Raw genomic sequence first — 23,525 nt, forward strand, 5'->3', positions numbered from 1 at the left:
TATTATAGCATTTTGATTATAAATAAAATGTATTTTCACTTAATGATGTTAGAATTTGGATTTCCTTTACAGTCTAACTTGCTGGAAAGAAATACTATATGTAGCTTTTTGCAATAGAGTGGAGAGGGAACTGAAAAAAGATTCTTTGAAGATAGCAGACATGCAAGGAAAAGCATTTTCATGCCCATAGCTCACATTGAGAATAGTAAGATGTAGGCTCTAACAATGCAGCTATACAAAGGTATCCAATTTCAAGGAAGTAAATTTGGGGGCATTAAGAAATTTAGTGAACAAGGTGCAATAAGGAGAAGTATAAAATTCACGAGCATGAAAGCAGCTGAAGAATCTTTTAAGACATGTTAATTAAAGCTCAGAGAACAGCAGTTCCTCAGAAAAAAGAAGAATGTGGGACTTAACAAAAATAGCATGTGCATAACACACTGGAGATTGCCAGGAGAGCCATGCAAAGATCTGAGAGAGAGAAGCAAATCACTACAGAGTGATTGTCCTATTTTCTAATGGATATGATAGGGCAGAATGGAAAATAAACACAGAGAATTAACTGAAACCTTTGCTAAAAAAAAACAGAAACGACCAAAATTCATTAATTTGAGTCCTTGGTAATGAGAAAGCAATTTTTATTCAGAATAAAAAAAAAATAAATAAACAAAAGCAAAAAAAAAATGCTTAAAAGAATAAAATAGTTGAAATAATTGATATTAAACTATCAGTTTAGCTCCTTATAGGAGAAAGTACATGGATAGCTGGGAATAACTAAATTGTAGTTTAATAAGTAAATTAAGAGCTTTCTAGATTTGGTTAGATGGGTGATTCAAGTGCATAAGGCTGTGAATTGAAAGATTTGGTGACAAGTTCAAAAAAGATGACTTTGGTCTAGAGCACATGTGTCAAACACAAGGCCCGCGGGCCAAATCCAGCCCGCTAGGCCTTGCAATGTGGCCCGCACCGCGCTGTCATCACTGCACTCCGCTGTCAGTTTTTGACATTGTCAGTTTATGACTGTTCAGTAAACCATTCGGCCCGCGATTTAGGCTGGATTTTAGATTTTGGCCCCTTCTCTGATTGAGTTCGACACCCCTAGTCTAGAGAAACAAAAGTTTTGGTTTGAAACAGATCTAGGAGTAGGATCAGCATGGAGAAACCCATTTTAAAGGCAGCAGGAAATGGGGGGCATTTCCCTTGTGATTGAACAAAATAAATGGTGGCTTATGAGAATATACAGATAAAGAGAGAGAAAGGACAATTGAATGTCAGACCCTTTTTTTTTCTTTATGATGAACTTAATCCTACTTAACATTTGTTGTGTTCTTACCTCTGGTTAAATGCTACCCATATCTCTAATGTTGGCCCTCAAAATTATAGCCAACTGTGGGCAAAACAAGCTTTTGTGGCCAGAGAAATCAGGTTGAGGCAGTTGGAAATTGGACCAGAATGCACTGAAGCAGAAAGGGCATGGAGATACAACAAAATAGCAAACACTAAAGTTTGTGATGGGGTTGATGGGACAAAAATAGTAACAATAATACTTAACATTTATTGAGGATTGGTTTAAGCTCTTTACCCAAAGTATCTTATTTAAACATATAACAAACCCATTTTCCTATTTTATAGATAAGACAGCTGAGGCAAAGAGGGGCTTGGTAGCTAGCCCTGATCCCATAACCAGCAAGTACCAGACTCAGAATCCTAACTTAGTTCTTCTTGGCTCAATAAGTTCTGCACCTGCTCTTTCCCATGAAAAGATGTGGATGTGTGATATCAAGAACTGGAAGCATTCACCAACCCCCAACTTTAGTTCTGGTCTTATTCTAGCTATAACAGTGAGGACATGGTGGATGAAATGACAAATGGAGAGAGATGACATTTTCCAGAAAAATGATTTTTTAAAATATCATGATACTCAAGAGTTTGAGAGTACAGTAAGATACGGTTCAAAACCATATTGTGTGTGAGTGTTTATGAGTTGTGTGCACCACCTCATTCCTGAGATAAGGTAAAGGAAAACCAGATGTGATTATGGTTGGGAGATAAATCAGGTAAATACAGTGTGTACTGCAACCAGCAAACACCTACAGGAGACATCCTGGGAAGTTTCATTGGCTTCAGGCATAGATAGGTACCCATGAAAGGTTCATGGTCAGAAATGATACTCTCTAATGTAAAGACCAGTGAGCCAAGGCTTCACCTTCCCAAGTGTGAGATCTAACCTGCCTCTGCTCTCTCCTAAAAGTCTACAGGCTAAAGCTATTGAAATATATATAATTTTACAGAGATAGACAGAGGGGGGGAGGGGGAGAGAAAGAAAAAGAGAGAAAGAGAGAGAGAGAGAGAGAGAGAGAGAGAGAGAGAGAGAGAGAGAGAGAGAGAGAGAGCTGATAGATGGATATATGGAGGAATCTAAGGATGCCTGGATAGACAGAAAGGGAGATAGATATATAAGTATACATTTCTAGATAGAGGTGAAACACTCATTACACAGGTCCCCTTCTTTTGTTAAGAGAATCCAGAAACTGAGGAAGTAGTCATCATTCAGGAGATTGAAATTACAGTGTCTTAAAAAAAGGGGGTTTTATTGGGAAATGGGGCTTTTTAGTAAGGACATCCCTGTGTACCTTCAGAAGCTGGAAGGCTGGGAGAGCCTTCAAAGATCATCAAGCCCATTTCTTTTATTATCCAGATGAGGCTGGATGTTAATTGGCTTGTCTGAGGTCTCACTGATAAGTGAAAACAAGATTGAGGCTAGAGCCAGGACTTCAGACTTCTAGAATCATGTGTTTAACCCTACCACGTTGCATCTGCATTCTAATTTGACTTCTCTGTGTCTTCCTGTAGATCCAGACTGGAGGCCCTGGACGTGCTTATGATTTCTCTTGGCATTATTTCCTAATATGTGAAGTATGCTAACTGTGCATTTGAAATAAGCTGGCCACTGGGATTTGTTGACAATGTGCACCCAAAATAGACTTGTGTAGTGAAATCAATGTGGTGCAAAATCCTCAGTCCTCTTAGAAATGTTTCTCTGTAAACTCATTGGAAAACAGTCTTTAAAAATATTTTTTTTTATTCAGTCATCACCATTTCAGTTCAGTGAATTCTTTATCTATTAGTGTTTTTGTAGGGCATAAATTAAAATGCATGTAACGATAGTTATTATTTTCCCACACCACTGAATGGGAAATTAACAGAGTCTAGGGCTGAAAATAATGATGTAACACAAATAAACCTACCTCCCTCCCCCAAGAAAATGGATATACCAACCACGTAAAGCATTATATTTTGGAACTTATTAAATTCATCCATATACCTGTGAGTCTTTTAGGAGAAAAAAAGAGGACCCTTCCCCCCAAAAAGAACCCAAAACACAACACCACCCACTTAGAAGAGGTTTGTGGGGTAAGGGAAACGGGATGAGGAGGAAAGGAATGAAAATGAACAACCAGTTAGGACAAGGGAAATAATCCACATTTGTAGAAGAAGCTTTGAAATGCTTCTTTGGTCTGTCTACTGTTGGCCTCTATATCAGAGGCTAGGATTTCAAAATGATTTATGCTAGCGAGAAATTGCATCTAGTGACAGGCCCTCCTTATGATTCTGTGTCTCTGGCAAGGGTATGCCTCTGATGGCTGGTAGATCACTCACTACTTCCGCGCTATCAAGCTCCAAGTCATTGAGAAGCCCTTTTGTCCCACAATGACAGGCTTAGCGAGCGATGCTGATACATATGGTCTTTGTGGCCTATGATGAGTTGATTATAATGAGAATGAACCTTAAAAAGGACCATCAGAAACACAACTTGTGTAAAGTATAATGGTTTTCCATTTGGCAAGCATCAATGCGAAGGAAAACGGTAGCTTAGGTGGAAGGACCCTGTAACCCTCTTACCTATCCTTCCAGAAAGGTTAGGTAGTTTTATGCAAATGCAAGTGAACTGTACATACAACTGTATCTGTACATATACTAAACTTTAGATTAGTTATTTGTTTACACAAATGAGATTATAGGATATGTATTTCTTGTGCCTTGATCTGAGGAGATTCTTCTAAAACAACATATAAATCTAATCTATTCTGTAACAGCTGTTCAGTATTCTACAATATAGAGGTATCATAATTTCTTGGTGCAAATTAATATTGTTTCTATTTTTTTTGTATATACAGCAGTTTATTAAGGAAACTGTATCCATTGGATTTGTTGGATCAAATGCATGTATATTTAACAATTTATAAGTATTGCCAAACTGCCTTTCAAAAGTATTGCGTTATTTTTTTTATATGTTTACCAACAATTAAGGAGAAAGCCTATTTTTAAACACCATCAGACATAGTAAATTTTAATTAAACTTTAAATATTTTATTTTATAATTGAGAAAATAAAAGAATCCCATTGTTATTATTTGCACATATTTAATTATGTGTGAAATTATACATATTTTCACATCCTTTTAGCTGTTTGTATTTCATTTTCTGTGAATTACCCATTGATAGTATTTTCTAGCTTTTTTCTATTGAATGCTCATACTTTTTTAAATTGATTTTTAAAAGCTCCAAGTACATTATAGCAATCTTACCTTTTTCTTTTTTTCATCGTCTTTTTGCTCTATGTAACTATCTAATGTCTATCTTCCTTCCTACCTATATATGTATATATATTTCTATAGATGTTTTAATCTTTTTTCTTTATGTCTTCTAGATTGTGTGAAATGCTAGGAAGCTTTTAGGATTAGGGAATTTTAAAATTGGATTTTAAATGCAGTTCAATCCTGTTTCATTCCAGATGAGCAGAGGATAATGTTCTAAAAAATATGAGTTATTTTCAATGCTGAATCATCAAGAGAAACATTTACAAAATACAGATGCCTGGGCTCTGCACTCATTGATCCCCCCACTCCTTTTTTTTTTTTTAATGATAAGGTCTTATTAAAAACATATTTTATTGATTTTTTTTTTTTTTTTTTTTTTTTTTTTTTACAGAGAGGAAGGGAGAGGATAGAGAGTTAGAAACATTGATGGGAAAGAAACATTAACTAGCTACCTCCTGCACACCCCTTACTGGGGATGTGCCTACAACCAAGGTACATGCCCTTGACCGGAATCGAATCTGGATCTTTCAGTCTGCAGGCTGACACTCTATCCACTGAGCCAAATCAGTTAGGCTGATTCCCCTTTTATTTGGTTGGAATGAGCCCTGAACAGGAGCAGCATTTATAAAAACTGCCCCCACATGCTGATGATTTATAGCTGAGATAGAAACTTGTTGGTGTTATAGAACAGACAATTCTAAAATTCTGTGCATTTTCCATCTAAACATTGTGATTCTTGCTGGTACAGACAACAGACATTCTTTGTTAAGCTTTGCACTTTACAACCTCCCATTAATCTGACTTTATTTTTCACTAATTTTTCTTTAAAATCTTAACTATTTAGAAAAATAAAGAGAATAGTAATTTATAAAAACATCTGTTGTCACCACCCGGCATTAATACTTGTTAACATTTAATCACATTTGCTAAGTCTTTTTTTTAATTATTCATAACTGTAATGAAATTCTTCAGACAAAGTTGAAATATACCATTTGGAGCTCTCATTTTATTTCCGGCTTTCCTCTGTTCTGATGAAGGTAAAAAAAAAACAGACAAAGAGGTTTCTGCCTTCCTTATTGCCTTTCCATCCTGAGAATCCAGAGGACACAGCTATTTGCAATAAAGAAAATGCTCCCCGAGTTATCAGAGAGCTTTGAGGTCCTCCCAGAAAAGAATGACTCTTGTGTTATGTTGTGTTATGGGGTGCACCAGCTGAGTCAGGGTAGGAAATACTCCTTCACATTCTGGGAGGAGAAAACTGGCTTAGTGAGAAGTTTCAGGAGGTCAGTTTTCCTGCTCACAGAAGGACTTGGGAATCACAGACCGCAGACATGTAGTTAGGAATGCAAAAATCCAATAGCTGAAGATATGCAAAGCTATCATTTTTCTTGGCTTACACTGGTACATTTTTTTTTCTTTTCCCCATAAATCAGGGTTTTAAAATGTTGTTGCTACCGCTTATTTCTCTTGGCATGTTCGATGACTGAGTTTCTTTGTTCCCACTGCCTTTTCTGTAGGACCCTCTTGAGTGCCTTCGCTTGAGTAAATAATCTAGCTTTTCTGTGGCTGCGTAGCTGCATAGCACTCCTCCAGTAATTTGTTCCCTCTGGCTATGGGGCTTAGTTGACCACATTCTCAGTATGTATGTTTGCCTTCTTTAGCTTCTGAAGTTAAGGGTGTTTCGTTGTATTGTTCTTTCGTGGACAATTGTCTTTTCCCTGTCTGCTTTTCAGTAAGCACCTTGACCTGCACTTCTGTTCTGATTTCACACTCGGTCCATTTATAGTCAGATAGTGGCTCAGCCAAATGAAGTGATTCCTCTGATATCCTGTGTGCAATATGTTTCTGCTGAATGGCATTGTGTTCTTATTTTTATTGTTGTTATTAAAATAAAAAAAAAGACAGGTGAAGACCCTCAATCCTTAACACATTTCAGTAGTCTCTCTAGTTTCAATTCTAACATCTCTCTCTCTCTCTCTCTCTCTCTCTCTCTCTCTCTCTCTCTCTCTCTCTCTCTCTCTCTCTCTCCATCTTGTCTTTTATCATTATGTTCCATACCACCCCAAAATGAACTTGGGCTAAAGCTTATTTCATTTTCTAAGTTTATCTGCTCAGCACTTGTTGCATACTCCATAGTTGTCAAATCATTTTTTTTTTGGCAAGAAAGAACAAACCTAGAAGATCCATAGAACCCCCACAAGCAGATACATGTGTTTTATAGGCTAATGCCAAGTACCCAAACATGAAGAAGAAGAAGGAGACCATGGGTGTGTAATAGCTTGAAAATGCCACATCCAGTCACTTAAGAAATTGTAAGATTGAAAACACAGTGACTGCCTCCCTTCTATTCACATAAGTTATTTGCTTTCTTTTAAAAGTCTTTTGAATTTTAAAGTGAGAGCTTGCTTCTCCATTTTATAGTTTGAAGATAGTGGCCCAATTAACAGAAGGAAGAAAACCATAATGATTCACAGCATTGTGGTTGGGCAGCATTTGCTTGCCTGGGTGCAAGGAGCTGCATGGAGGTGCAGGAAGGCTATGAGCACCACTCACCCAGGCAGCTCCTCTTCCTCTCTGCTCCTGGGAGACACTGATGGTATAAGGTTGTGAATCATCAGGCCGCCCCATATGTCTCTGGTTTGCCTCTCAGAAACACATTACAGCCGCTAATTGGGTTTATACTTACTTAGACTTAGCTGCATCATCTGCTCTGGGAGAGGGACTTGATGGATGGGGTGGTGGATTAAGCCCATATTTGCTTTATGTTGTTCAACCTTATTTTGAATTCCAACTTTTAAAATGGCTTACAAATGGCTTCAAGTCATTAATGCTGTTTTCCTTTTAAAAAGTTCCATTGCATACTAATGAGCATTTTAATGCTAACAGAAGCTGCATTTCTATGCGAGCCAAAGTTTGCCATATGCTTAACTCCTGTTTCACACAAAGACTAAGTATGCAGAATGCAGAGTTGCCACAAATAGCCAAGTGCAGAATTAAGTCCCATATACAAGTATGTGAGTGAAGAATTTGGCTCATGTATATACCCTTGGAAAAAATTTTCCCAGAGTTTTCTTTTCTCTAAGGTATTGAATGGGCCAATACTTGTCCTCATGTTTCAAACATTTCTGCCCCCCTGAAGGGTTTTGATTGCTTGTTGCATTGACTAGAATTGCACAATTCTATGTTCCAAATGGTATCTTTTTCACTGGCTTCATATAATTCCAGAATAAGTCCTCGGCTCCCTACACCATGTCCTTATGTGCATGGCTTCTATTTTTACTTTGCTTTTTCCTCTGTTTTCCTTCTACTATTTCATCCAACATGTTTTGAATTTGTGTAGTTGTTTATATTTGAGACAATCATACTTGAAACCAACAATACTTACTTTATTTAAAAGATATTTGTCTTGATGCAATTCCCCATTTTGGGACCTGGCACATCAAACTCAATAGAAAGAATGTAAGGTTTGGGAAGACACAATAAACCCATGATGTAATTGGCCAAGCTGATGTGTTGACTCTATCCTTGTGGAATTAGGATTTTTATTTTATTATTTTTGAAACTAAACAATAACAGAAACATAGAAAACATTTAGCAGTACAAGCTAGATTTTTAAAAAAAATGTGAATGAGAAGATTTGGAAAAGAACACTAATGGTCTTGTTTCTTGTACATTTCATTCAATCATCAAATATGTGCCTAAGCACCTAGGATTTGACAGACAGGTGTGTGTGTGTGTGTGTGTGTGTGTGTGTGTGTGTGTGTTTGTATTTTAAAATACTAAGATGTTTACTGGTAACTTACCAAGATGCCTTACTCAGGAAATCAGGAGACCTAGATTCTAGACCTATCCTTTAAACACAAAAGTCACCTTGCCTTATTGGGCAGAGGGATGATCATGAAGCTTGGTTTCATATCCTTGACAAAGAAGAATCAGACACACAGTTTCCTGGTGCAACTTGACTTTCTTGGAAAAATTCAGAATTGTGACCCCACTTTCAGCTAAGACTCTATTGTAATTCCCTAGAAATGCTATTGGTTTATAATGTGTAAACTTCAAGCCTATTTACAACTCATTTGCCTAAATTAACTCTTGGCTCCAGGTTTTTCCTTCCTGGCTCTACTGCTCAGAACTGGTCTTCTTAACTTTGGTTGCTTCATATCTCTCAGTTTCAATCCTTGATCACTGATGAAGTGGTGGGAAGGCCTATGTTTTCCTTTATTGGTGCTCTGTGTTTTTGACCAGCTTTATACTTGACTACTTGCCACCAATGGCTAGTTTCACTCTGTCCTAACTCTTCTAGAACAGACCTCTTCTTCTCCTTCCCTCCTTCTGGCTTGAATTCTGATAATTCCATAATCAGTTAGAGTTTTATTTTTGCTCTTTGCTTCTATGGAATTACCTCACAGCAGATCTTAGAAAAAGATGCAATGATCTTAGAAAGGATAGAGAGAAGGGGAAGAGGGGAGAAAGAGAGTTGGGGAGTAAGGCGGGAAGAGAGAGAGAGAGAAAAAAAAGAGTGAGTTAATTATCTGTTATTTTTCAGGGCTTCTGCTGTGAGGAACAGATCCAGTCCCTGGTGGGATTTTCTGAGAGACTGTGGAGCAAACACCTTAGAATTATACAATAATGAGGTGTGAAGGTTGGTGTATTTATTGACTCATAGTTTCACACTGCTTGAGGTTTGTGAACTAGGTGTGAACTCCTGAAATTTCTAGCCTGGCCTGCGCTCTCTCCTTTGGTCAGATAAAGCACTCTGCCAGGTGGATGCAGGTGCCTGAGGCAAGAAACTGTCCAGAAGGGTCTATGAAGCTGCAGGTACAAACAGGGTGGCCTGTGTCACATATGGGTAGTGGATTCCCAGCTTTTGCAGCACTGATGCTTAGTATTCAGGCTTTACAGAGGCCATTAGAAGGAACTGTTACCAGGAAGTGCTAGTGAAGGAGAATTTATTCCCTGGGTGGGGGGATTGTCTTTCCGGGTAGCTCTTCATACCAAAGGCAACACTGAGGTTCCCAGCAGGAAATTAAATACAGGCATACCTGTTTATTTTCAAATTTAAAGCAAGACCCTTCACCAGTAATAAGATTATGACTCACTTTCATTGAGATACTCATTTTGTAATGGTGCCCTGGAACCAAACTCGCAATGTCTCTGAGGTATGCCCGTAGCCTTTTCCACTGTGGCTGAGAGCTGAGGAACACAGGAAGTGTTGAAAAGAAAGCCAGCTGAAACAGGTTTGGCTCAGCAGTAAAGTGTCAGTCTGTGGACTAAAAGATCCCAGGTTCGATTCTGGTCAGGGGCATGTACGTTGGTTGGTTGTGGGCACATCCCCGGTAGGGGGTGTGCAAGAGGCAGCTGGTCAATGTTTCTCTCTCATCGACATTTCTAACTCTCTATCCCTTTCTCTTCCTCTTTGTAAAAAAATCAATAAAATATATTAAAAAAAGAAAAGAAAAGAAAGCCAGAGTCTAGAAAGGGTGTGCAAAATACATAGCATATGCTAAAATACTTTGTGATTCAGATCTCTGAGAATTATTTGTGTTTTCCAAATATGTGTTGTGCATATCTTCCATGACAAACATTTTTCAAAAATATTTTTTTTATTGATTTCAGAGAGGAAAGGATAGGAAGAGAGATATAGAAATATCAGTGATGAGAGAGAATCATTGATCGGCTGCCTCCTGCATGCCCCACACTGGAGAGTGAACTCACAACCCAAGCATGTGCCCTGACTGGGAATCAAACCATAACTTCCTGGTTCATGGATCAACCTTCAACCACTGAGCCACACTGGCTGGGCCATGACAAGCATTTTTATAAATGACAGGTCACATCCATTTTATTGCTATATGTGTTGTTTTTTTAAGCTCACTTGTTTGTTACCCGGCTCAATGAAGGAAACATTTTGCTTGTGTCTTATGCGGGAAGAAGCCGCTCAGTGACTGATCCTGGCATTCAACTGAGCTGGCCTCCTTATGAGCACAGCAGAGAGATGAACAAAGACCCATATCAACTCTGTTTCTAATTGTGAATTGGAGAAGAGTATGGGTAATCTGAATGAAACTCACATACACATTTCTTATTTATAGTTATGGTTGTATAAGAGATTTATAATGAGTTGTATATGCTTAATTTGAATGCTTGGTAAATTTTGGTTATACGCTTATGTATATGGTATGTGTACTAAGGCATTCTAAGGGGTGTCTTTGGTTATAAAGTTTCAGTTTGAGGACTCTGGTGGGGCAGATCCTGTTCCACATCTGGTTGTTTCTTTGTTCCCAGGCAGTGACTAATTTTGATCAGATCTACTAGCACCTCCTTCCTACCAAATAAAGAGAGGACAGATTCCAGAATTCAGACACCAATGTTGATGTTTATATGTAGAAATTAAAAATTCTGCTTCAGATCATAGACTCTTAGCCTTCTATGCTAGACTTGAACTTTAGAGAGAATAAGAAATAGAGCTGGATGAGAGGAAAGCCTTTTACCCAAGGTCATAGAGATCATAGGTTATTTTTAACTTGTATATAATTTTGGTGATACACTTGTTATACTGACAACAAACTATCACAATTTTGATTAATGCTAGTGTCTGGCATTATGTAAAGTTAAGACTCATTTATAGATTCCTTTCAACACAGTAAAAGCTATTGCAGTCATAAATTTCCTCAACCGTGGCACCTGCTGTGCAAGACAGTAGTAAAAACTCTAACATTAATCTCTTTTTTTCCTGAAGATTTCAGTACTTTATGGACTTTTAAACCACCCTTTACAAGTTGAAGTGGGACCAGATGGCAATAGCTTTCACTAGAAAGTAGCTAGTGACAAGAAGAGCCTTGGTTGATGCACATTAAGGAGAAATGCTGGAAGAAACGAGAGTGAGAGCTGTTAACTTAGGAAAAGGAGTATTTATATGAAACTCTCAATCCCAGCCAGTCAAAGCTGTGAAAGAATGACCCAGTTGGCAATTGGCAAAAGGAAATATGAGGCTAAAAGTCACAGTAAACACTCTTTCTTTTCTTTCTCCCCAAAGAGTGCCAACACACTTTTAATTCTCAACAGATACATTATACCTAGAGCTAAACAAGGTACAGATTTATCTTCCTGGGAGGAAGTATGGATTGACTCTGTGACAGTTTGGAGAAGGATTGAATCATTTATTCCATGGTCAGTAATAAACAAAAACACACAAAGAGGAAATGACTCTCTTAGAACACCCAAGACCTCTCACTGTCTGCTTTTATTTAATAACTATCAATGTTTATGACTATCAAAGTTTTCTAACTTCTTGTCAGAAAAGATCACTGCATTGTAGTTAGAATTTATCCAAACAAATATAGCAAATTTCTTTGATGCCAACGTGGTGTTTTTTAGAAATGGATTCCTTAATGGATTATAAACTTCTCTTTTCCTTTGTAACATGCTAAAGGCTGAACAAAATATTTAAAATACAACCTGCTAATAACAAACACCACATCCCATAAAGTAAGCAGGAAAACAAAGGGCCTCATATTAGGGTACAAGAATATGTTGATGACTTTAATTCAACAAAGAAAGATAAAATAAACTTAGAGCCGTAACTGATGATTTAATCTAATTCGTCTTTAAAATCCATGGAATATTCCAGAGTTGAAGACACCTGCCACCAGGATGCTGAAATCTGAGAAAATGTTACTTTCCCTTGATTGCAATTGGAGGTAATTTAATTGCAATTACTGCATAAAATTTGTTGAATGACAGTTTAATAAACTCTGCTGAGATAAATATTATATTATTACAAATATAATTTCTGATTTTCCCTGTTTGAAGTAGATAAATGATAAACTTAAATGCCATTTCCTGAACATCTAAACAACAGCAATAATCATAACTTCTTATAACATCCTTAGTCTGTTTCCTAATCTGTGTTTCATAAACCAGAAAGCCATAGACCCGGGTCTATTTATGTGAAGGGAAAAGTAATCTCTCTCCCACGGAGGAATGAGAGAAAGGCATTTTTCTCAGCCCTTTGACTATGAAGTCAATAGAATGAGAAGGTGAAGAACAGAATGAAAGTGATGTGCTTATCTTGAATAAGATAGATGCTGATGCTTGATGTTGAATCTGAATGTTATCTCATAGGTATTAGATTACAAAGCCAAATTTAATGGATACAGACATACTTAGAATTTATATAAATTTATTTGAGTCTTCATGGAATATAATTAGAAGAGGGAAACTCAGAGTTTAATTGTTTGGAAACCAAACCATACATGTTCCATGCTGAAAATAAGGAGAACAGTGAGTAGGAAAGCATAACCAGTTTTCTACTCTCATCAAATTAACTTGGTGATTATAAAAACCACCTACCTGAGCACAGGAATGGGCCAGTATGTAAGAAGTAGGTACTGAGGAGTAATATGGGATTTCTATCTCTAGAAATCTATAAAGTAGCTGAGCTATTAGATATTTGATTTGGCTAAAAGCAAATGGGTAGTGTTTTAGTCTTCTAGGGCTGACATACAAAGTACTACAGACTATGGGGCTTAAACAATAGCAACTTATTTTTCCATGGTTCTGGAGGCTAGAAGATCAGCAGGGTTACATCTTCTGAGGCGTCTCTCCTTGTCTTACCTGCCTTGTCTTGGTTGTCTTCTCACTGTGCCTTCATGTGGTCTTTCCTCTGTGTGTGTCTGTGTCCTTATCTCTTCTTCTTGTACATGCATATGTTAATTACCTCTTTAATACAGTCACATTCTGAGCTGCTGGGTATTAGGATTTCAACATATGAATATTTAGGGATGCAATGCAGCCTGTAGGAGATGGGTTCTGTGATATTTGGAAGTTTTGTTGAGGCTACTTGATAATGGTATGAAATAAACTTATTGCACAAATAATGACTTTGTTTTGTGACTATACTGAGAAAGGGTAAGTGGAGAGTTAAGGCAGATATTTAATTAATTAAAAAAATCTTTACTGAGGGAAATGTTCATTTTGATCTTTGTCCCTAGATTCCCCTCCCCCCCCCCCCCCAGCACACACCCCTGTCCTTTGGGTGCCCTTGACCAGATTTGAACCTGGGACCCTTCATTCTGCAGGCCGATGCTCTATCCACTGAGCCAAACCAGCTAGAACTGTCCCCTCCTTTTTTTTTTTTAATTGTTTAAAGTCTTACAAATAGTAGTACATATGCCTCCTTTCCCCCCTATTGACCTCTCCCCCAAACACCCCCCACCTTGTCCCCTCCTTCTTAATCTAAATCAACTCATTTGTCACTAGGAAGCTTGTATTTTTCTTTGTGATGGCATTCATCAACATATAACACAATTGTTGATTTGTCTTTCTGTCTACCCTGTTAGATTTGTACATTCACGATTATATCTTACTTGACACTATGTCTACTGTGTTACCCGAATTTTAGAACACTGGTCCCTGGACCAGCAACCTTATTGTTATCTAAAAACTTATTCAAATGATCAGGCCCCAGTCTCCTACTTACTGAATGAGAAATTTTGAGTATGGGGTGCCCAGTACACTTTTTTTATTTACAAAAAAATTTTTTTTATTGATTTTTACAGAGAGGAAGGGAGAGGAATAGAGAGCTAGAAACAATGATGAGAGAAAAACATCAATCAGCTGTCTCCTGCACACCCCCTACTGGGATGTCCCTGCAATCAAGGTACATGCCCTTGACAGGAATCAAACCTGGGACCCTTGAGTCTGCAGACCAACACTCTATCTACTGAGCCAAACCTGTCAGGGCAGTACTCTGTCTTTTAACCAGCCCTATAGCTAATTCTGAAGTACACTGAAGATTAAGAATCACTATTGTATATACTAAAAAAATGTTTTTGCTTGTTGAATGATCAGTGTATTCCCCCCGATGCCTGCCCAGGATATTCTGTAAAAAAGTCCTCTGGCAAGTGGTTTTGACTTCAAGTGCATTGGATATTTGTTTGGTTGAAAACAAACTCTCTTCAGGGAAGAAGAGACCTGGCACTGCCAATCACTATAAATGAAGCAGGGTCTTCCAGAAGTGGGCAGGAGGAGGAAGGCAGGCAAGATCCTTGTGGTTACTATTAATAGGAGCAGCAACTGCTCACAGAATCAGTATTGCCAGGAACCAGCAGGGCATGAAAAGCTAAGAGAGGAAATGTGGCTGGTCCTTACATTTACATTTTCTTTTCATCATGTTGACGTGAACACTGTATGGCGAAAGATAACTCATTCCAAATAGCACAAGATGTTTCCCTGTGCAGCCCAGCCTCTGTGCTGCACTAGTATAAAGACACATGGAGACAAAAGCACATCTGGCCAAATGATCTCCTCAGTTACACATGTACAACTACTAATGATTTCAATGGGAGTTGCCCATAATCACCAAGGGTAGATTTGGCCCATGCAGTTTAAGTTGAACTAAAGCCCAATTTGTAATACTTTAGTTGAAAACCAGCAGTGATTATAAGACTAGCATGTGATTAAAGCTTCACCTTCAAAATCTGCTGCCCAGAAATAAAGAAGTTTAAAAAATCATTATGTATTTTTTCAACTTGTAGTCAAGTATAAATTGTTAAAACTTCCAGCCTAAGAAAAGAATTAAAGTATTGGGGGAAATTGGATATTTAGGGTGGCTGTTTTTCATTACAGTACAGCTAATGAAAAAAGTGAGACTTCAAATAGGATTCTGCTTTTGTTGTTTCTATTTCCCCAAAGGACCTTCATCATGTCTTTGGAAACCATATCAACAACTTTTTATCTGCAGGTGGTCTAATCCTAGAAGACATGCTATGAATGTTCAAATCCTTAAATTTTAATTATACTTTAAAATTCTTCATCTCCATTTGCTTTTGTCATGTGGTAAACTACCCCAACACTTAGTGTCTTAGAATAGCCATTTATTGTCCACAATCTTATGGGGCAGGAATTTACAGGGCCATTTGTCTCTGCTTCCCTGGCATTAGCTGGGCCAGCAGGGACTACAGAGTTTATTTCCAACGTGGTTTTTTTCACTCTCAGATGCCAGTCTTTCCCTACATGGCCTCTCCATGTAGGCTTCACTTTTAGTGAAGGCCATGTAGGGAAAGTGGCTTGGGCTTCACTTTTAGTGAGAGGCCATGTAGGGAAAGTGGCTTGGGCTTCACTCTGCATGGATATACGTCTCAGCAAAGTCATCCTTCTTCCCCAATGGTTTTCTTCCAAAGGATAGAGAGAGGATTCTGCCAAGCTAGTTAATGTCTTACTTAAAACTGGGACAATGTCGCAGAAACTGGTTTGGCTCAGTGGATAGAGCATCGGCCTGGGGACGGAAGGGTCCCAGGTTTGATTCTGGTCAAGGGCATGTACCTTGGTTGTGGGCACATCCCCAGAGGGGGTTGTGCAAGAGGCAGCTGATCGATGTTTATCATCGATGTTTCTAACTCTCTATCCCTTTCTCTTCCTCTCTGTAAAAAATCAATGAAATAGCCAGAGTCGGTTTGACTCAGTGGATGGAGCATTGGCCTGTGAACTGGGGGGTCCCAGGTTCGATTCCAGTCAAAGGGCATGTACCTTGGTTGTGGGCACATCCCCGGTGGGGGGTGTGCAGGAGTCAGCTGCTTGATGGTTCTCTCTCATCGATGTTTCTGGCTCTCTGTCCCTCTCTCTTCCTCTCTGTAGAAAGTCAATAAAATATATTTTTAAAAAAATCAATGAAATATATTAAAAAACAAACAAACACTGGGACAATGTCACTTCTATCATATCTTTTAAAAAAGCAGTCATAAAACCCACCCAGACTCAAGGGAAGAGAAAACAGATTCTGCCTACTGTTGGGGGAACAACAAGCACACATAGAATATGGGAGATATTGTGACCATCTTTGGAAAATAAAATCTTCCACATTTCTCAACATCTGAATGAGCTCAATGTATCCTCCTGTCAACAGCCATTATAGATGTTTGTGACCAGGTTATAATACCATGTTCTGTGAACACAAAAGGCAAACAGCATAATTTCCTGTTATTAAATATGCAGAAACCATTCATTCTCTATACAAAAGAAACTCTGTGGCCATATGTAAGTATTCATTTTAAATTACTAAACTAAAAGTCAAGATGAAAATGTGGACAAAAGTAAATAGGCTGATTTCAGAATCATGGAAGTTTGCTCAATTACCCTTTTTATAGATAAGAAGGTCTGGTGAGATTTTCTATACACAGAGCCAATTTGTTTTAGTTTGGGTTTCTCCTAAAAAAGACTGTGAGACAAGGACTTGGTGATAGTTGTCAATTTGAAAAGTGATCCCAGAAAGCAGATGTGAGGATATGGGGAAAGTGACAGGGAAGGAGGAAACCCACTAAAGGCAAGCCAATGGTTGGGTTACCCATGTGGACAACCGAGGCCCAATATCGCCGGGAACTGCATGGAGTGCATCTCAGAAACATGCTGCCAGAGGATGGAAACCCTGGTTAATTTAGGCACCAGCCACCACCCTGGATTGATGGTTGTTTCTGGCAAGGCACTTAACTCCTGCTCTCAGTTGATCAAGTTTTTGTGAGGCCAGAGAAATCCTTCAGGCCGAGAAGAGAGATGATGGAGCTTCAGGTGGGAAATTGACTATGCTAGAAACTGTCTACCATACATGCTGGTGAACACTGGTGTATCAGGGAGTTTGGGACAAGAGAAGGCAATTGGTAGATCGATTTTTAAAAATTTATTTAAATATATTTTATTGATTTTTTACAGAGAGGAAGGGAGAGAGAGAGAGAGCTAGAAACGTCGATGAGAGAGAAACATCGACCAGCTGCCTCTTGCACACCCCCCACTGGGGATGTGCCCGCAACCAACGTACATGCCCCTGACCGAATCGAACCTGGGACCTTTCAGTCCGCAGACCGACGCTCTACCACTGAGCCAAACCGGTTTTGGTGGTAGATCGATTTTGAAGTGTCATAATCACTATCACTTCTTTGGCATTTACTACATTCCAAGTGCTTTATATGTATTACTAGAGGCCTAGGGATCAGGCCAAAACCAGCATTCAGAATTGGGCCTAAACCAGCATTCGGACATCCCTCTTACAATCCTGGACTGCTGGCTCCTAATCGCTTACTTGCCTGCCTGCCTTGTTGCCCCTAACTGCCCCCCACTGTTGGCCAGGCTGCCTCCAACTGCCCTCTCCCTACCAGCTGTTCTCTCCTAACTGCCCCTCCCACCATCCTGGTCACCCCTTACTGTCCCCTCTGCCAGCCTGGTCACTCCTAACAGTCCCCCACCCCACTGGCCTGGTTGCCCCCAACTATCCCCCCCCGCTACTGGCTTAGTTGTCCCTCACTGCCCTCCCTACTAGCCTAATTGCTCCCAACTTCCCCCTCCTGCTGGTCTGATTGCACCCAACTATACCCCCTCCCACCAGCCTGGTTTCCCCTAACTGCCCCCACCACCGGCCTGGTCACCTCTTACTGCTCCCCTTCCTCCCCCTGCCAGCCTGGTCACTCCCAACTGGCCCCCTCTGTCAGCCTGGTCACCTTAACTGCCCCCCTGATGCTGGCTGGTCTCCTCCAATGCCCCCCTTGCTGGCCTGGCTGGCCCTCACTACCCCCCTCTCCAGCATTATCTCCCCATGCAGCCTGTTATTTGGTTGTTGCTGTGAGGGTATCCTGACCAATTTACATATTATCCTTTTATTAGGATAGATCTTATTGGATCATAACAATTAAGTGGTATAAGTATTAATATTATTCTTTTTTAATAGCTGAGGAAACGGGGGTTCACAGAGGTGTAGTAAGTTCTCCAAAGTTATTTTGATACAAAGTGGTGGGATTGAGATATGAACCTCCATCTTTTTGATGCCATAATTCTTGATCTTAACTATGACCCTATCCTAAAAACACAATTGTGCCATCACTATGATATCTCAACTGGACCCCCCACAGTAGTCTCCCAAATCCTCTCCCTGATGTCACTCTTACTTTGCAAAGAGCTAGAGTGTTTTTTTTAAAAACACAAATCCACATCATGGCTCACTGCTCCACTGGATTCTCATTGCATTTGGACTAATATCCAAAAGCCATACCAATACCTGTAAGACCCAGAATAATCTAATTTCACCTTACCTATTCAATTTTTTTTATTATTGATACTATTACAGAAGTCTCCCATTTATTACCTCTTCAATTTTAATACACCCCACTCCACACATACATGATGGTTCTAAGAAATTCATCAATGAAGTTAAATTTTATGTTTAAGTCATTCACTTAATGTTAACTCAAGTTATTTTATCATGGAGATATTTTGTTTTTTGTTTTTTTCAAGAATGCTTATCATCATCCAGAGAAGTTATAGTGTGAAGTACTCTGAGACAATCGATGATTTCCTCTTGGGGCGAATTTCCAGGAATTAGTTTCTCTGGTTTCCTCTAGGTATATTTTTGTTCTGTTCACAGAAGGTATTGAATATAGTACTAAGTCCATTTTTAAACTCCTAATATACTCTAAAGGGTATATTAGGAGTTTAAAAAGTTTTAACTTTATTTAAAGTTAGACAATTGACATTTTACTTTGAAACACTCTCCAAATTTTTATTACATGAGCTGTAAAGATCAAATTTAATAAGAAGATGAGAATTGTACAGTATTATTAGATCCTGGCTCAACTTTTCTAACATATAGTCTTTTAATTTATGACTCATCTGAAACATAATCGTTTTAAAGACTCCATCATAACAACATTGTTAAAATGCTAGATAAATTTCACTGTAAATATCAGATGAAAAAATGTACCCTCTATGAATGATATGTTTCAAGACACAAAAAATGGAATTCACATGAAATTTTATGTGTTTTAGAATGAAGTAATCCCTGATTTGTGCAGGGAGTCCATAAACACTAATGTTATTTATGGAACACAAAACTGTGAGACTTGGCATGCTGCCCCATTGGTGGTGGCTCTTCTGAAACTGCAATAAAGTCCACCTGTTCAGACTCCTTTATAACTTCTGGAAATGAAAGGCAGGCCAATGAAGTCCAAAAGCTGTCTTTAATATTGAACTTTCAGAAATCAGTCTCATTACCTTGTTTCCCTCATCAGAGAAAACTCAACAGCTCAAAACAAATTTGGCAGGACTGGAGGAAAAATGAATTTAAAAAAACAACAGTTAAACAAGTCAATATTCCACTTCCCATTACAAGTATTTCTTCCTTAGGCAGAAGACAATGGTCCCTGCATGGTCCCAGCCTGGGATATTCGAGAAACAATGCTTAGAAACAGTGGGCTTTTCTGTTCTGGCCTCCTGGAAGATCTGTCTTTGTAGGGTGACAGTGTGGGTACTCCTCGGAAGTCTTGGGGCTGTAGGAGCTCTGCCCCAAGGGAGTAGACTTGGATATCCAACGAGACACTGGATTCATGAGCTATGGAAATGAGGACAGTCATATCTTCTCTCCAGACTTCAGTTTTCATCTCTGAATGGAATTTTTGAGTTCTGAAAGCTCTGTGATTCTATCTTTTTAATGCCAAAATGATTTCCAGGTTATTGTTCAAGGCCAAGTAAATAAAAATAATTATGAAATCCGGTTTAGGCCCTAGCTGGTTTGGCTCAGTGGATAGAGCATTGGCCTGCAGACCAAAGAGACCCCAGTTAAATTACTGTCAAGGGCATGTTGCAGGCTTCTACCCCGCCCAGACTCTGGTTGCGGTTCGCGTAGACAGCAACCAATCGATGTGTTTCTCTCACATTGATAGTTCTCTTTGTTTTTCCCGCTCTTTCCCCTCTCTAAAAATCAATGGAAAAATATCCTCAAGTGAGGATTAAAAAAAAAGAAAAGAAAATACAGTCTAAGCAAATGTTTCATGCTTCTGTATTCACTATTTCATCTTTTTGAACCAGAAACCAAAAGCTCCAAATTATTATTTTACTACTTTGCTCCCTAGCTTAAAAGTATTGATCTCCTTGTGCTTTTTGGATAGCCTGTTTTTCCATCTCTCCATGGGGGCATGAGAATGGTTTACTTTCCCATTTCTTCCAAATTATTGCCACATGGCCTTCTCACGGAGTTCCTGTTGAAGGAAAATGGGATTTTAATCTATGAGAGTTAATTGCCATCAAGGTTGGTCTGTCCTTCTACTGAAACCAGAGTCCACTTTCCTTAGGCTCAGCCTTTCCAGAAACCAGCCTCGTCTAATTACCCATTGGAGGGAAGGGCCTCTGTGCCTGCAATGCCTGTGCTCCCTGACTTAATCTGCTACTTCCCCACATCCTCCTGATTGCTCCCATGTCTACTACTTCCCCAGCATCTATATTTATATTCTTACATCCTCAGTGTGTGTGTGTGTGTGTGTGTGTGTGTGTGTGTGTGTGTGTGAGAGAGAGAGAGAGAGAGAGAGAGGGAGAGAGAGAATGGGTATCTTCTGAGCCCTGTCTTCTCTCCAGGATCAGTTTCATGACCCTCTTATCTGAGACACAGGTTCAATATCAGGTGGGGAGTGACCATGATAAGAGGCTAAATGACAGGGTAAATCATTTTTAAAGAACATCAAAGAATTCTACAAGTCCTTTGGATGCTTTGTCAATTTTTTAACTGTTTTTTGACATCTTTTCCTCTTTTCATGATTCTGTCTCATTGGAAATTTCTTAAAGTGAATATACTGCCAGTCTTGGTGACATTTTGGTTATGTTTATGTCTTTTGGATAAAAAAAGTCTCTTGTGATGTTTAAGAGCTTGTAGGTGTAAGGATGAGAACCTCTCTTTGCACTGCCTCATGCTTCTATGGTGTGGGAGCCATGGGTTAGAAGTAAGCCCCTGTTGCTCACTGTCCCACTTTTATTCACGTTTAGGGAACAAAAAGGAGCCATGCCATGGATTAGTTTACAAGAAAGAACATGACACAGCACTTGCCCTTCCTTCCCTGTTTCTCTGGCTCTGTCTTCTTTTTCTATATCTATTATCTATGGAGACAATGCTTGTGGTCTACTGATGGTCAGGAGGCTTGCCATTTTCCCAGCTCCAGAGACAAAAGAAATAGACAAGCCTATTAAATTCAAAGGTGAAGTATCAATGCTTTCAGTCACGACTTTAAAGCCACATCCCCCCATCTAGCTTTGCTGCTTCTCCTTCTTCTTCATTTTCTTTTTCATGAGCAAGAAAGCTAATATTTTGATGTCCAAGTATCTGATTCCCATGCCTTTGTTTCAATTTTCTCTGAACACTGGAGAAGAGGTATCATCAGCCCTAACTCCCTTTTAGTTTGGAGACCTGAGACATTTTCTGCTCCTACATTTTCCACATCTTGAGATGTTTCATGAGACTGAAAGAAACTTCCAGAAATTTCTTGCAAATAGAAATTAGATTAACCTTTCAGAAACAATTAAGACAAATAACAATGACGCTAGAGGAGTTTACTTAGCAACATAACAGTCCTCAGGATGGAACGATTTAATCATCTCCACCGAAAATGGAAATGGGAATAATGACCTCGCCTCAATTTTCAGAAACATTTAAGCGCATAAACACATGTCCTTTTGGGCTGCAGTTTTCAGTAATCAGTTTCTGCTTTTTACCCACCTGTGCAACAGTAGGGATTAGTCGAAAATTTTCAATTACACATCATACCACACGCATGCTGTGTGGGAAATGCAGCATGTAAAAAACACAATGTCTAGCTTTCAAAACAAACATGAAAAGGGATATTACACAGTGTGGTTCTGGGGAAGGGAAGACTGAAGTAATGGTTATGGATACATGGGGAATTGTGGATGTTTAATTGAATCGAAAGGTGGCATTGAGCAAGGGGAGCAGAGGGTTGCAGAGGTCAACCTGTTGGTAAAGTCCTGCACTCTAATATTATTCCACGATCACCTATAACATGTACAGATTTCAGTTTTGAGTATTTGGCTTTTTGAGGCAAAAAACAAACACCTTCCCATACAATATTATACCTTAGAGCAATATGATGGTTTGACCCTTAAGGAAAAATGCCAGCTGATGAATGGCTCTGGAAAAGACTTTCTATGAAACTTGAAGTTGACTTAAAAGTCCAGCTTTCATGGAGTTGAAACCATTTTGGAAATAGCAGTGCAGCATATTCAAAATGTTACTTACTTTTCAAGTGTATTTAACATTTATTACAATTATGAAGTTATGTGCAAATGGAAAGGGTTTCTAAAAGCTTTGCGTTTTCTCATAAATATTTTATATGGCTACGGATAAAATGTTTTTCTTTTTTCTGGTGCTCCTGGAAAATCTTTTCAGTTTCTGGAAAATAAAAGGGAGATTAAAACATAAGGGATTGCTTTCTCTGGTATGTAGATCAAGAATGCATTATCCAGGCCATTTCTTTTTTTAAAAAAAAATATTTCAAGGAAAACAATTTTAAATATAATAATATTACATGCAATAAACATGAATACTTCAAGAAAAAAGATTTTAAATATAATAATATTACCAAAACTGTGCTAATGTAGTATAATGCAGGCCATTTCTGATAGCAGGTCCCCAGGTGACTGACTTTCTGGTTGGAGAGTGAATTTTTGTCCCTTGACTGGCCCCTCCCAGTCTGCTGGCCTGGATGCTTTCCTGTGCACCTGTGAGAATGTTCAAGGAAGCAATTCACAGTCGCTTTTGAACTTCTTGGAGAATCTGCAACAGCTTGATTTTGAAAACATAAGTGCTGGAGCACTGCCTGATTGTGAAACACTTTTTAAAAGCATTATAATATGCTTTGCAAGGCCCACATTTCAGACACAAAAATAAGTTCAAAATTGAGCGGTGCATAGGTAGAAAACAAATGTTTGAAAACTCTAATGATACATTTAAAGTAATTGGATGTTTGGGGAATTGTGTCTTGGGCTATCTTCTTTTATGACTTGCAAAATAGTTGTCAGATTTAAGAAAAAGGTTGAGTAAGTGCATTTAAACTGATGTTTCTCCAATCAATTCAATAAAATCATGGTTTCTTTACAATCAATT

Source organism: Pipistrellus hanaki (genome assembly GCF_964339955.1).
Source record: "Pipistrellus hanaki genome assembly, chromosome: 8".
NCBI classification, from domain to species: domain Eukaryota; kingdom Metazoa; phylum Chordata; class Mammalia; order Chiroptera; family Vespertilionidae; genus Pipistrellus; species Pipistrellus hanaki.